The following is a 16,012-nucleotide window of genomic DNA, read 5'->3' as shown; positions in this document are numbered from 1 at the left end:
CACTTACCAGTGTTCATAGCGAATCCTGCCTCGGCCATGAATGTGTGTGATGTCCTTAGGTTAGTTAGGTTTGAGTAGTTCTAATTTCTAGGTGACTGATGACCTCAGATGTTAAGTCACATAGTGCTCAGAGCCATTTGAACCATTTTACGCCGATTTAATTTCGACTTCTACGCCACTAATAACAATTTGGACACGAAAACTGAGGTTTAAATTTTACCACGAATACTAGACAGCTCATCCGATGTCATTGTTTAGACTGTACGACATGATGCGCAGTGGATTTACTAATCAATAATTAACTATTAAGCCTACAAGGACTAACGACTAATTTGCAGGAATTGGACACATGTTCATATATAAGTTTAAATAAGTAGCTAGGTATGAAAAAAAAAAAAACTTTTAATATGGACGTAATACCCATAGTATGTACATCGTTTTCTTATGGTGAAGTACGGGGAACACCTTTTTAGGCTAGCAAGTTGCGGCAGGTGACTGGTGATAGCCTGACCACAAGAGAAATGCTTATGTTGCAGTGGTCAACAGGAAAAATAGCTTATGAAATAAACTGACAGAAAACTCAATTTGTAGGAATTTTTTGGATTTGTGCCCCAAGTTCAGGCGACCGAGGTGGCTAGTTGTCTACTTCGCTTGGACGGTAAACCGGATGCTGCCTGTTCACTTGCACAAACTAACCATCAATAGGAGTTGCTAACTTTATTTCAGTCCGGATTGAATTCAAAATTTAGCTTACTGTAGTGTCAAAGAAATCATATCATTATTTCTGTTACACCCGGACTTTTATATTTTACGTAAGCTCATCGGATAAAATATTAGCCATTCCATTTATAAAGAACACTGGTTTCTTTGGAGGGCTGTAGATGGCCATATTACCCTAGTGTTGAGAGATCCTGTTTGCGGAAAATCGGGCCTTAGGAAGAGGTGGTTTAAAAAATCGGCGGAGCGAAGACCGAAAAGTTGGGACACGAAATAAAAGGAAGTGAAATTTTAATCATTAGATAAGTATTTTCTTAAAATATATATTGAACAAAATTGACACACTGTTGCAGCTGTACTCAAAACTATTCTTTTGTTCATCAAATGTACCAACTTCAAGTCGGAAACAAACAAAAATTTGCAAAAATTAGATTTGACTTCTCATTAATATTCCAGATATTTGTGACTTGTAATCTCGAATATAAAAATAAATAAATAAAACGTTAATACAAAAAGCCGCGCATTTAAGTGTTAAACACGAAGAAAGGCACATTTAACAAATAATTATGCTTCGCATGTCTCAAGAATACTACTCAACGCTAGTGGCTCTGAGCACTATGGGACTCAACATCTGTGGTCATCAGTCCCCTAGAACTTAGAACTATTTAAATCTAACTAACCTAAGGACATCACACACATCCATGTCCGAGGCAGGATTCGAACCTGCGACCGTAGCAGTCGCGCGGTTCCGGACTAAGCGCCTAGAACCGCTCGGCCACCGCGGCCGGCTCAACGCTAGTGTTTAGCGTTGTGAAGTGCAGTTCCTTAATATATCTAGCATTTAGCTTCATTCTGATTGTTTGTATTGCTGTGTTTTCAAACATATATCCAATAAATTACTTAGCAGTCGCGTTTCCGCTGACTGAACTGAAGGAACTGAGAACGGTGACGAGGCGTTGTGCAGACACCCAAAAGACACGTGCCTATTGCCTTTTATGTTCGCCTCGATAGTAGCCGGCACGGTAGCTCAGCATGTTTGGCCATAGAGCTGCCCCCTGTAATAAAATTAAAAAAAAAAAACTGAGTTAATGGATCAACGACGAAATCGAACAAGCGTCATTAGACGTCCGCCCCAAAGAAATACAACTACCAATAACGAACATAATGAGCTGAAAATAATAATAATAATAATAATAATAATAATAATAATAGCTGAATGGTCAGAGCGGCAGAATGTCATGCAAGGGAACAGGGTTCGATTCCCGACAGAGTCGGAAATTTTCTCCGCTCGGGGCCTGCGTGTTGTGCAGTCTTCATCATATCATCCTCATCGGCACGCAGGTCGCCCAAATGACGTCGACTAGAGATTTGCACCATGCGACCGGTGCACCCGACGGGAGGCCCTAGCCACACATTTAATTTTCATTGCCTTTTGTTTCTAACTACAAACAAAATCTCGAACGAACGAACAATCGGGCGCGAGGGACTTCCACCACAATGGACTCCATGTTATTGAACCGGCACCCCGGTACACGGTACTAGTTGAGGGTGGCCTATCTAACGCTTTCCAGGGGCACCAAAACCTCTTGTTTCAATATCTCGCGTTATTATTGACCGCACTAAAAAATTTAAAATGATGTATAATTTACTTATTATGTGGTATAATCCTACGTTAGAAGTTTGAGGTAGCGTAAAATGATGGCGCGCAAATACCCGAATTGTATTCATCCAATAGTTGAGAATGACAGCATTTAGTTACTTCCAACAATTTTCGCACGTAATTTCAAACCTTTCCTAAAGTTTTTCTCACTTGCATACTTAAAGTCAAATACGAAAGCCTGCTGGAAAGTAATGCCTCCGAATATTTTATACTCCATCAAAAGAAGTTTTGCATCACCGCGGTTCCCAGAACTCCTAAAGATAGACGTTGACTGTGGACATTGTATTACAGACACAGTCCCTTTGACTTTTCAGAGAAGGCACTAAACCCGCCCAAAGATGTAAACAACCATGCATGAGCAGCCCCTATTAGACGGAGGGGGTCCGACGCCGTCAGTTCCAGTCATTCTACCAGGAAGGATGTACACGGCTCTTGTTGTCTGTAGCTCAACCATGCCTTGCAATTCGATCGCGTCCGCATTGTGCCAGGAAGGGCTCTCAACAAAGGAAGTGTCCACGCGCCTCGGAGTGAACCAAAGCGATGTTGTTCGAACATGGAGGAGGTGCAGAGATACAGGAACTGTCGATGACTTGCCATGCTCAGGCCACTCAAGTGCTACTACTGCACTGGATGACCGCTACCTACGGATTATGGCTCGGAGGAACCCAGACAGCAACGCCACAATGTTGAATTTTCGTGCAGTCTCAGGACATAGTGTTACGACTCAAACTGTGCGCAATAGGCTGCATGATGCGCAAATTCACTCCAGACGTCCTTGGCGAGGTCCATCTTTGCAACGACGACACCATGCAGCGAGGTACAGATGTGCCCAACAACACGCCGATTGGACCGCTCAGGATTGGCATCACGTTCTCTTCACCGATGAGTGTCGCATATGCCTTCAACCAGAAAATCGTCAGCGACATGTTTGCAGGCAACCAGGTCAGGCTGACGGCCTTAGACACACTGTCCAGCGAGTGCAGCAAGGTGGAGGTTCCCTGCTGTTTTAGGGTGGCATTACGTGGGGCCGAAGCACGCCGCATGTGGTCATGGAAGGCGCCGTAAAGGCTGTACGATACGTGAATGACATCCTCCGACCGATAGTGTAACCATATCGGGAGCATATTGGCGAGGTATTCGTCTTCATGGAGTACAATTCGTGCCCCCATCGTGCACATCTTGTGCATGACTTCCTTCAGGATAATGACATCGCTCGACTAGAGTAGACAGCATGTTCTCCAGACATGAACCCTATCGAACGCGCCTAGGATAGATTGAAAAGGACTGTTTATGGACGACGTGACCCACCAACCACTCTGAGGGATCTACGCCGAATCACCGTTGAGGAGTGGGACAGTCTGGACCAACAGTGCCTTGATGAACTTGTGGATGGTATGCCACGACGAATACAGGCATGCATCATTATAAGAGGACGTGCTATTGGTATTAGAGGCACCGGTGTGTACAGCAATCTGGACCACCACCTCTGAAGGTCTCGCGGTATGGTGGTACAACATACAATGTGTGGTTTTCATGAGCAATAAAAAGGGTGGATGTGATGTTTATGTTTATCTCTTCCAATTTTCTGTCCAGGTTCCAGAACTCTCGGAACCGAGGTGATGCAAAACTTTCTTGATGTGTGTATAAAAGCTCTTTCAGCTTTTTAAATAAAATAAACTTCAGTAACATTCTACATCTTTATTCTGCAAGTCTACATATTTATGTCTCAACATAGTCACACTGACGACAAACATATTTAATCCAAAGAGACCAATTTGTTGATACGGTCGCTGTAGCGTGTTCGACTTTGTTAATTGAGCCACAACCTCACCTGTGCTTGCACCACTTCATCACAGTCAAAGTGAATTCCCCGGAGGTGTTCTATAAGTTTTGGAAACAGCTGAAAGTCGGGTGGGTCAAGTCGGGACTGTAAGGAGGATGAGCGAAGACACTGAACCCAAGGTGTTGGATTGCTGCACATGTCGCAGCGCTCGTCTGTGGACTGGCATTGTCATGCTGAAGAAGAGTATTCACCATGTGTTGATGAACTCTTCCCGTTCGAAACTCGATCACGGCACACCGCCACACTACTTGCCACAATTCGGAGCCCTCTAGCGGTAAGGGTTGCAACCTGTCAGCGGAGTCGATCGAGTAGTATGCATGACATGTAATACCTCAACCGATATTGACACAGAAGAAAAAATTTCGTAAGCATTAATTTCGAGCACACCCTCGTATTTGACACATAACTCATTTGTAAGGTAATCAGAAGTTGGAAGCTGTCAACGGGCGAAGATGAAATTGTTCAGAAAGCAGCTGCGTGGCGTTAACGATAGGACAATGGAAACCACGCGGCTGTCTGTAAAAACTTACAGTTGCCGCATGCACTGAGGCGACCGTTTAGTTAAGGCATCTGGCGTCGACAGATTCATATTGATATTTGACGTAATCGACTGGCGCTGGTCCAAATATCTGCGATTAACGATGAAAAGTATCGATATATCGACTCCAAAGTTTAGTTTTAGAATTCAGATACTGATTTCACGTGTTATTTACAGCTGAGAGGAGTAGGTTTTATGGATAATAAAAAAGATAAGGAAAACCAAATTTAATAATAGGGGAGAGCAGGGGCAGTTGGCTTAGTTTTTGGTTTTTGATTTCTCTATATTTTTGTGCAGATGTCGGAGAGATTCTGGCGAATGCGGCGCCCCTCGAGTGTGGCGTTAGTTGGCATACCCATACGAATGGGTAGCGATCCTTAGGTGGAACACAACAATTCTCGATGAAAAATGTTTTATTTTATCAAAACTTCCGGTTATTTCCTTTTCAAAGAATAAATTCTTCAAATTTAAATTCTTCGTGAAAAAATAATACTCGAACAGAAATAAATTCCGCTTAAACGTATAAACAGTAGAATGAACTTAAACGTATGAACGAACAGTGATTCCGTAAAGAAAAATAAATTCCGATTGTTATTGTGGATACCTATAATTATTAAAATAGAATTAGCTCAGTATTTCAAATCAGCCACGAGTGTAGGAGTTCGGCGCTCGTTTATTTGAACGGGTGAGTTCAATTTCCGCGCATTTGTACTTTGGCCACATCAGACTGAATAATCCTTGTTTGACCACGTCCACTTTTTCCGCTTTTTGAGCATGGTGGGCACGAAAATTCGTTGCCATCGGTGTTGACAATCGGACCAGAGTACTGGCGGTCATGCTACTTCGCCAAAACAAAGTCATTTTCGTGGTATTCAGGATGATCAGGCCATTAAGACCGTGGAAGACTCGTTGTTGGCCTCGTTCGATGTCATCCGTCGGTATCTTTTTGAGGTCCCCGAAGATTCATGGGAATTGTCGAATGAGAACCCTCATCACGTCTCATCGTCTTGGCAAGAGGCTGAGGATGAAAGCTCGTCGCCGTGGAGAGGTTCTTCAGCATCTGAACTATCATTAAGGAAGGGCAGGTTGTCGTCATTTTCGACATAGCTAGTGTCTGTCACGCCTTCATCAGAATCCTTATAAGAAAATTCGAATCGACTTCTCCCGGGAAGTTATTTTTCTTCTACTTGTGAACTTTAGTCATGGCGCCTTTTTCTTCTTATAGGCCCTTTCAGCCGCGATTCTGTCTCTGATGGTACTGTCTGTAACAATGGCAATAAAGCTCCTCTTTTTGCCATGCCTGGATTGCTGTCGTGCCCGGCTTTGGGAAAAGGCCGAGGTTCTTCTTTGGTGATGTGAATTTAGTCATTTTTTACGGAAATTGTTTATTATTTAACGAACAATAACGGAGGGGTTAGTTCGCATAGGCGAGTTGCCATAGCTAAGGCAGCCGATCCCAAACATAACCACGCCAACTGGCCCCACTGAAATACGAAAAGTGGAATGGATGCCACACAACCCATAACATCGGAAACAAAAGATCAATGACACATGCCTACAACCACAACTAACCACACTTTCGAAAACCGTTATCACTACAGCCGCAATTTGATCCACAGAATCTGCAATGAAAAAATTTACTCACCAGTCAGAAAAACGATGACACAAGGGTCCTTCTTTCATGGCGCTTCCAAGCAGACTGAAGTTACGGTTGATGCTGCATCTTCACCCGCTCCCCCGCTACCCCAGTACAAGCTGTGCGCCAAATAACCCTGTTTCCCGTACATTATTTTACATACAAACAGAAAATTCTTAGGAAAAAATTTAAAAAGTTGTACTATATCGTATGAAACAAAAGAAAGAAAAAACTCTCAAAATACGTATACTACAAATGACATTTATCTCCTAAAGAACTTAAAAAAATTGTTGGCAAGTTCTGCTTTCAATCTACTTCTCTGAGAGAAATCACTTCACCAGCTTTTGAAAATAGTCTTTCTGCCGGAACTGAAGACCAATTAATAAATATTTCCTAGCTTTCTGATACAGACTGGAACTAATTTGAGATATTTCCTTCCAAATTGTGAATGGATTATCACCTGACCATCCACAGGTGGCATTCATAAAGATACTGGTAACTCTGGAGAAGTGTCTTCAATGTCTAGAGTTATTCTCTTTTTTTTTTACCTTCCATGTTTCGAGAATTACATTTCAAACTTTTCTACCAGCCTACTTCCGAGTGAGAGGAGGTTACCAAAATACACTATTGACAAGTCGAAATTTTTTTAAGAACTTATAAGGAAAAATAAAACCGTAGCTACCGTTCTTTTATTGTGACTATTTCAATATTAAAAGAAAGTGATGTTATCTTAGTTATGATAGATTTGATGAAATAATATTTTCTGATTTATCGCCACAAAATATGTTACCGATATAAAAATCTAGTAAAAACATCGCGTAACTGATAGAGATTAATCGACGTTTCGATGTTCAATGTCCGATATCCCATCCCTACTTTAGTTCATCGTCTGATCGCCATTTCGAGACGCCGCGTATTTCTTCCTTACCACCCTCGACGCGTTCAGAAACTCATTTCTGAACTTTTACGTAGCCTATAATTTTTTAAGAGAATTGTTAACAGTTCGCAAAAGTCGGGATATATGGCGACCCGTTTAAGGCTTACGCGGTACTGGTCATGACACCCCCAAAAAAGTCGGGACATCCCGCGAAAATATGGATATCTAAAAACACTAATGTAATTCTGTACTGGTGACTGTATAGTCATGGCAGTGAAGTGTTCTGTGTATGTGACAGTCGGTTGTCTGGAGTCAGCACAGTGTCATGGGTCGACGTGGAGACGTGACAAATTGACAGAAAGGAGCCATCGAATTTGGCCGGGCCCATAAGTACAGCGTGCATGAAGTTGCTTGATTTCTTGGTGCATCATCGTGGACTGCCCAACGTGTCTACAGGAAATGGGATACCACTTGCAGGCATGTAACATGGCCTACGAACAGTGAGCGTAGAAAGATCCTAACCGATGGGAACTAGAGATTTATGTCACACCTTATCGAGGGTCGAGGAATGGCTGGCAGTAACGGACAATGAGCTGCAGCTGGTGAAGTCGACTATCTGGCCGTGGCATTCCTCCTGCCTGTTGCTCAGGCGGCATGAAGTGACCCCTCGCACGTCTTAGCATTGGGTACTGCCCTCTTACATGTGGCCTTTTACTAAGGCGCGAGGATCGCACGTTTTGTGATGCTTGTGACGTGCACATCTCTGTACGCCACATTTTAACAGAGTTCATTTTATACCGTGAAGCAAGGGCAAAAGCAAATATCGGTTGGGATCTACCTTCTATTTTAGATGATGATGAGACGAGTGTGACTGAAGTGTTCAAGTTTTGTGATGTATCTGGACTCCCTTCTAAGCTTTTAGGCTGAAAGTTTTAGTGTGCTGCAGAGTGGCTAGTTCACCCGTTTTTTATTCTTGCGGTCAGCCAATCACGTCCATCTGCTATATCGTTTTATCTCCTTATACCACTTTTTTCGTGTTTGGTTGATGTTTTAATATTGGCATTACTTCGTTTCGTGCTTCCATGTAGGTAGACACACAGTTTTCCACATTCTGTTACTTTTGGTTTCCGTTCTGTTTTATACTCCTGTTTTGTGTATTTTCCCGACACTCGTCCCAAACTGTTTTCGCGCGGGTGCTGAAGACCTTGCTGTTGTGCGCCCATACCAACATATCCATCCATCTATCTATCCCAGGGAATGCAGGTCATCTCAACCGCTGTTGAAGGAGCAAAAAAAGGTGAAAATTTGTGCCGGACGGGGAGTCGAACCCGGATTTACCCGCTTTACACGAGCGGTTGCTTTAGTGCTTCGGCCATCTGTACACACATCCCGTCCGACCCAAATCTCCATATTCCGCACGTTGCAGAGTAGCGCCCCTTATCCACTGATAACCTTACTCGCAACCTAGCTAAACTGGGGTGACAAAAAATGTCCTGGGATAGCGATACGCACATATACAGATGGCAGTAGCATAGCATTCACATGATATAAAAGGGCAGTGCACTGGTGGAGCTGTTATTTGTACACAGGTGATACATGTTGTATTTGTACACAGGTGGTACATGTTGTATGGTTTCTGATGTCATTATGGCCACACGACGGGAGTATTGGGACAAAGAGATTTCTATGCCATTCTGCATTGTTGCCAGATGTATCCAAGACGGCGGCGATGACGTCATCCAAGATGGCGGCGTGTAGTTGTGGCAATAGTGCATGATTCCATCCAAGATGGCGGCGATGACGTCATACAAGATGGCGGATTATTGTGGGAAGTTTGAATTTTGGCGGGAAGATGGTAAATTGGGTTCCTCCACTAACCTAACCCCTCCCCCCCCCCCCGCCGAAAAAGGGTGGGAAGTTCAAATTCCAACAGGATAATGCATCACACCACAGTTATCTCTACTAAGCAAAGAAATTCGCGGGAAAATGAGTCACTTGGGCTACCTCCACTAACCTAAGTCACACAACCGCGATTTCCTCCTGTGAACTGGCGCCAAGTTTGAATTTTGACAGTAAACAAAGATCATTTGGGGTTTCGCTGCTAATCTAAGAAAATGACACCAAAGAAAGAACACTTGTACTAATGTAAGTCATCCGACCGCCACCTCCTCCTACGAACTGGCGTCAAGTTTTAGTGGTAAAGAAATGTCACTTAGCGTTTCGCTACCAACCAAAAAAAACTGCAGGAAACAAAGTGCACCTCCACTAACCTAAGTCAAACGACCGCCACCGCTTCTGGAGAGAGGGAGGAGTGCACTTTATTTATTCTCAAACAATTTATTTAGGGATGTATTATATTTATCACAGTGATACAGACCACACACTCTGACATGCCAAACAACATACAGACCTGCAAACTACTCCTAAATAACTCATGTATAATGCTCTACACATGCACTTGCTAATTGTAAACTGTCAAAAATAATGCACTGCACAGCCTTCAGACATGCAAACCACTCGTAAATAATGCAATACATATACGTCCAGAGAGCCAAACAACTCTTAAATTGTCAAACTAATAATCTATCTAAAACATTCTGCAAACGTGCTTGCTAATCCTCAGCTGTCGAAATCATGCACCAGTCTTTAATTAAGCAATTAGAGACAGCACCACCATCCAGTGTGTTCGCCAGGGGGTCCGCACTCCAACTGATTTAGTACTCATTACCACCACCACAGAGCACTGTCGTCCAAAATGGCGTTCATGATGTCAGGTGATGACTCAAGTACCGTTGTCCAAGATGCCTTCAAATAGTGTGTTCACCACAAGGTTTGGGCCTAGTACTCAGAACCACCACCAGAGACCACTGCTGTCTGGTTCATGACGTAACCCAAGATGGTGGGGGTAAATGGTGGGAAAACGACTTTGCCTGTGGTGAACAGGAGTTTTTATTTTGCAGGCAGTGTCTCCACCATGAGACCTAGACTCCAACTGACCTAGTACACAATACTGCCACCAGAGGGTGCTGTCATCCCTCCTGTGACATAATCCGAGATGGTGGTATGTGGGGGGATAATGGCACAAAAATGACTCAGCCTGTGCTGGACTGCGAGAGAGAGTAAGGAAGGAGTATACTAGGCCTATATTTATTTTGAAATATTTTATTTAGGGATGGAGTATATTTATTACACTGGTACAAAACACATGCTGGGGTCATGCCACACAGCCCACAGACATGTAAACTACTCCCTAATTTTCCAAAATAATTTCAGTACAGACCTGCAAACTGCTCTAAATAATGCAGCACAGTGATGTCTAGACACGCTTAGTACTCATAAACTGTCCAAATAGTGCATGGCACAGCCTACAGGTCCCCTCACAAAATAATGCGATCAACATGCGCAAGCACCACTCCCCCACACCCTGTCCACTGGACTGCACTGGAGGATACCGACAGCCCCATGAACTGATGCGGCCATCAGCTGTCAAACCACACACAGATACCCGCACGCATGAGGCAACAACATCCCTTTCGTACTAGGTATTTACAGAGCGCAGACGCTCCAAGCTGGACCGTGCGCGTGGGTTCGTCGCTACCCTCCCTCTAACTGTGGCCCGGCGAAGACGCTGCAGAAATCCGTTCCAGAATAGCACGAGCTGCTTTCTCCTTAGTGATTCTAATAGACCATGCATGACGTGTGGATGACGTATCACTGCACGTAGCTACTTACCATCGCAAGCGCATCTAGCAACGTTCTCAATGTTATACTGGAGCCACATTCCTATCTAAAATAATAACCAAGTCGAACTATATTAATTTGCGTACTGTCCCAGAAATACTTAACCTGCGCTTTTGTCGGAGTTCTCCTGTTGTCTCAGCTTGTATGCGCCGAAATTCTTGCCCTAACAGAACCTGTTTACGAAAATAGTGCAGAATAACGTCGAACGCACTCTTCCCAGCGCTCGTAACATGTTACCATTCCCGCTCTCAACAGACACAAATGTTCTCACCACTATGTAGAGGCTTCTATATCCCAGCACAAAGGATGTGAATGAATCGACCATTATGATCGATCTTATCGAATTTACCCACCGAATTACTAATGCCTCCGGTATCGAAGCATCATCCACCTTTTCTTTCTTTCTGCAGACAGGACTTTCAGCGGTAAAATTATTTTGCACAGATCGCTAAATTGCATTGACAGTCACACCGGCAAACTTCTTTACAGATCATCAAATACGTACTACCCTCACAAGAATATTGGAAGCCAGGAGCATATTTACCAGTGTAACTACAATTAAATACTCTCCTGGAAATGGAAAAAAGAACACATTGACACCGGTGTGTCAGACCCACCATACTTGCTCCGGACACTGCGAGAGGGCTATACAAGCAATGATCACACGCACGGCACAGCAGACACACCAGGAACCGCGGTGTTGGCCGTCGAATGGCGCTAGCTGCGCAGCATTTGTGCACCGCCGCCGTCAGTGTCAGCCAGTTTGCCGTGGCATACGGAGCTCCATCGCAGTCTTTAACACTGGTAGCATGCCACGACAGCGTGGACGTGAACCGTATGTGCAGTTGACGGACTTTGAGCGAGGGCGTATAGTGGGCATGCGGGAGGTCGGGTGGACGTACCGCCGAATTGCTCAACACGTGGGGCGTGAGGTCCCCACAGTACATCGATGTTGTCGCCAGTGGTCGGCGAAAGGTGCACGTGCCCGTCGACCTGGGACCGGACCGCAGCGACGCACGGATGCACGCCAAGACCGTAGGATCCTACGCAGTGCCGTAGGGGACCGCACCGCCACTTCCCAGCAAATTAGGGACACTGTTGCTCCTGAGGTATCGGCGAGGACCATTCGCAACCGTCTCCATGAAGCTGGGCTACGGTCCCGCACACCGTTAGGCCGTCTTCTGCTCACGCCCCAACATCGTGCAGCCCGCCTCCAGTGGTATCGCGACAGGCGTGAATGGAGGGATGAATGGAGACGTGTCGTCTTCAGCGATGAGAGTCGCTTCTGCCTTGGTGCCAATGATGGTCGTATGCGTGTTTGGCGCCGTGCAGGTGAGCGCCACAATCAGGACTGCATACGACCGAGGCACACAGGGCCAACACCCGGCATCATGGTGTGGGGAGCGATCTCCTACACTGGCCGTACACCACTGGTGATCGTCGAGGGGACACTGAATAGTGCACGGTACATCCAAACCGTCATCGAACCCATCGTTCTACCATTCCTAGACCGGCAAGGGAACTTGCTGTTCCAACAGGACAATGCACGTCCGCATGTATCCCGTGCCACCCAACGTGCTCTAGAAGGTGTAAGTCAACTGCCCTGGCCAGCAAGATCTCCGGATCTGTCCCCCATTGAGCATGTTTGGGACTGGATGAAGCGTTGTCTCACGTGGTCTGCACGTCCAGCACGAACGCTGGTCCAACTGAGGCGCCAGGTGGAAATGGCATGGCAAGCCGTTCCACAGGACTACATCCAGCATCTCTACGATCGTCTCCATGGGAGAATAGCAGCCTGCATTGCTGCGAAAGGTGGATATACACTGTACTAGTGCCGACATTGTGCATGCTCTGTTGCCTGTGTCTATGTGCCTGTGGTTCTGTCAGTGTGATCATGTGATGTATCTGACCCCAGGAATGTGTCAATAAAGTTTCCCCTTCCTGGGACAATGAATTCACGGTGTTCTTATTTCAATTTCCAGGAGTGTATTACGATTGCTGCTACAGTCTGACACCGATCGATGTACAGGTAATACCTCCATCCCCTCATATTCTTACGGATTTATGGACAGCCCTGCAGGATTCAAGGTGTCAGTTCCCTCCAGCACTGTTTTAGACATTAGTCGAGCCCATGTCACGTTGTGTTGTGGCACTTCTTCGTGCTTGCGTCGGCGCTACACGATGTTAGGCAGGTGTACCAGTTTCTTTGGCTCTTCAGTGTATATGGCTGGTGCCTGCCCTTTCAGACATCCATGTTCGCTCATCTGTCATCTGTCACCGTTGAGTCCAATGCCCCAGTGCTACTAAATGTTGGATATTTGTTTCGTCATGAACTGAATACAGTTGCTGATCGAATGAATGGTTCCTGTTCTATCGGGTGTCCGAAAGGGCACACACCATCCTACATAATCTTTCCTAGCGAACTTTGCGAAGGGAACATGTACATTTGGAGTCGGGTACCTTGCAGGAGACCATTGCTCACGCGAACCTACCAAGGAAGGACGTGTCGAAGCCATGGCATGCAGAATCGTTGCTGTATTGCGTAACAAAGGTGTAGCAACACGCTGCTAAGAATTTGGTCTTCATTTGGTTTGTCAGTCTGTATTCTCCATATTATCCCAATCACTTTATCTACTGTGCCTTTCAGCCCATAGTTTGGCTTAAATTTACAGAAGGTCAAATGAACTCCCACCATCATAATCCCAAGGACACAGAAAGACCTTGATTTAGTCGAGCTAAGCACAGTCTGTATGCGGAAAGTCGCAGCTGGAGCTTGGAGCTATTCTGTTTGCAGTGTACCAAAGCGTCTCTGCGGATGATATTGAGTTCTCTCTTTCTCTGAGCTGAGGCTAATCAATGTTACTGTATAAAGCTATGGCTTTTGTTAACTTTTTCATTTGTCCCAAATAATTTCTCCAGAAGTGTAATATGCCACAATTCTGCCCTCATTAGACAAACACTTCTCTCCATTCGACTATAGGATCTCTTCCCGATGCGAGGACTGAGGCCATTGTGGATTTCGAAATCCCGCAATGGTTGTTGGTTGGTTGTATTAGGGAGAGGGACCAAACAGCGAGGTCATCGGTCCCATCGAATTAGGGAAGGCAGGAACCATTCAGGCATTTGCCTGAAGCGATGTAGGGAAATCACGGAAAATCTAAATCAGGATGGCCGGACGCGGGTTTGAACCGTCGTCGTCTCGAATGCGAGTCCAGTGTCGTCTCGAATGCGAGTCCAGTGTGTTAACAACTGCGCCACTCGCTCGGTTATGCAATGGAATATTTTCTTTCTAATAACGCTCATCAAATGTAATTGGCTCTATTTCGGAAATAAACATTCGAAAAACGTCATTTTTTTTAGGATTTGATTAACGAATGTTCTAAATAACCAAACAGCATTGAGAATTACGAAAACGATTCGTCTAGAGCAGCGTTTCTTAGTCTTTTCTGAAGATGGAACCTTTTTAATATCCACTTTTACCCACTTGCAGAACCCGTGGTTTTTTCCTGTAGTATTTTTCAACGCAACATTCTGTAAGTAGGTTATTACAACAATATTTATATGCTTCAAAAAATTATTTAAAAATAATACCAAATTTCTTAAAGTACTAGCTTTAATAAAGAACATAACCAAATATGACTATGAAATCTAAATTTTAATGAGAAGAGTAGGCCCACTTCTTATTTTTACATGGGACAGAATATCAGGTTCTGTAGATTAGAGGTAGAATTCTCATGACAGATTCGGCGAAAAGTATGTTGCGGTATGTATTTGTTTCGACACATAAGCTAAGACCTATGTTTTGCATATGAATGTAATTTCAAATTTTAAAAGTACCAACACAGTCTATTGCTGCAATTTAGGATATTCATCTTCTTGAACCGCGATAGAACTCTGCTAACGGCATTAATTTCTATTTCTTCTTCCAGGGTAAATGCAATAAAAGTTTCGCATTCAGCTGCTGACACTGTCGAAGGGCGTGTATTGACAATGACTGAATATTTAATCCCACAATTCACTTTGATATTTAATTTGGTTTCATTTGTAAAACACGGATTGAAACCTTTTTTTCAAACCTTTCAAGTGCTGTATAATTTTTCAATAAATGTGTCTTTCATTTCAACTCCCAACCTCTTCTAGAAAGAATGTTGTTGTTGGTAAGCGGCCACACTTACTGGAGCGCATACAAATTCTCCAAAATTCATTTTTCTTGAGAGCAAGAATATTTTCTTGAGCGATAAGTACTTTCACTTGTTTGCCTTGAAGGGTTAAATTTCGTTCATCGATGTTAGTGAAAATGTCACTCAAATAGGCAGTGAAGCAGCCAATTTCTGTAAAGTAATCGATCGGTCAATTCGAATTTATGTTCTAAAACCTCGCCCTTACCTGAAAACAGGGGATAGTAACTTTCCTCGAGAATTTAAAAGAAGATATATTTGGCTCACGTCGCATGTCCTCGCATATGCCATCTAAAGTGAATCTTCAATGATTATTACATGTCCAGCTAAGGTTAACAGTTATGCTATTGAGCATTTTATTGTGTGCCGTCTTTTTTATGACGTAACAATCATCAGTGAGGGCTGCATACATGGACATGGCCATGTGCACAAGGTGCTTTTTGATTGTAAATGTTTTATTTATGACAAACCTTTAAATAATGTGCTACACTTTATCTTCATGACAAGTTAGCGTGGAATCCAACCCAAAATGAACACATTTTACAACAACAATTTTTGAAGACCTGAAGATAAGAGCAAAATGTGTCGTAACCGGTTGTTTGTAAATAATTAAATATTTATGCGATCATGATTTGAAAAAGTCTTTACTGATTAATTACCTGTTGCATGTACTTTTAATTGTGGCATGATGAAACAAACACTATCAGTGCCATTTCTTAGTAGTTTGCTATATTAACATCTTTTGTGTAATTCTAGATAATAATTTTTCAGTAACTAGTTTCTTATATGGCTTTGGTTTTCTCTGCTGACAACACAAATAAT

General features: G+C 43.8%; 1 protein-coding gene across 1 annotated transcript in view; it reads left to right on the top strand.

Moving 5' to 3' along the window:
• The window catches only part of LOC124594870 (diacylglycerol kinase eta), a 563,158-nt gene that overhangs the window by 210,445 nt on the left and 336,701 nt on the right, over nucleotides 1-16,012 (top strand). The gene's annotated exons all lie outside the window — the stretch shown is intronic.

Source organism: Schistocerca americana, chromosome 2, assembly GCF_021461395.2.
Source record: "Schistocerca americana isolate TAMUIC-IGC-003095 chromosome 2, iqSchAmer2.1, whole genome shotgun sequence".
Taxonomy (NCBI): domain Eukaryota; kingdom Metazoa; phylum Arthropoda; class Insecta; order Orthoptera; family Acrididae; genus Schistocerca; species Schistocerca americana.
Note: the sequence above shows the minus strand (reverse complement) of the source record. Positions and strands in the feature narration are given on the sequence as shown.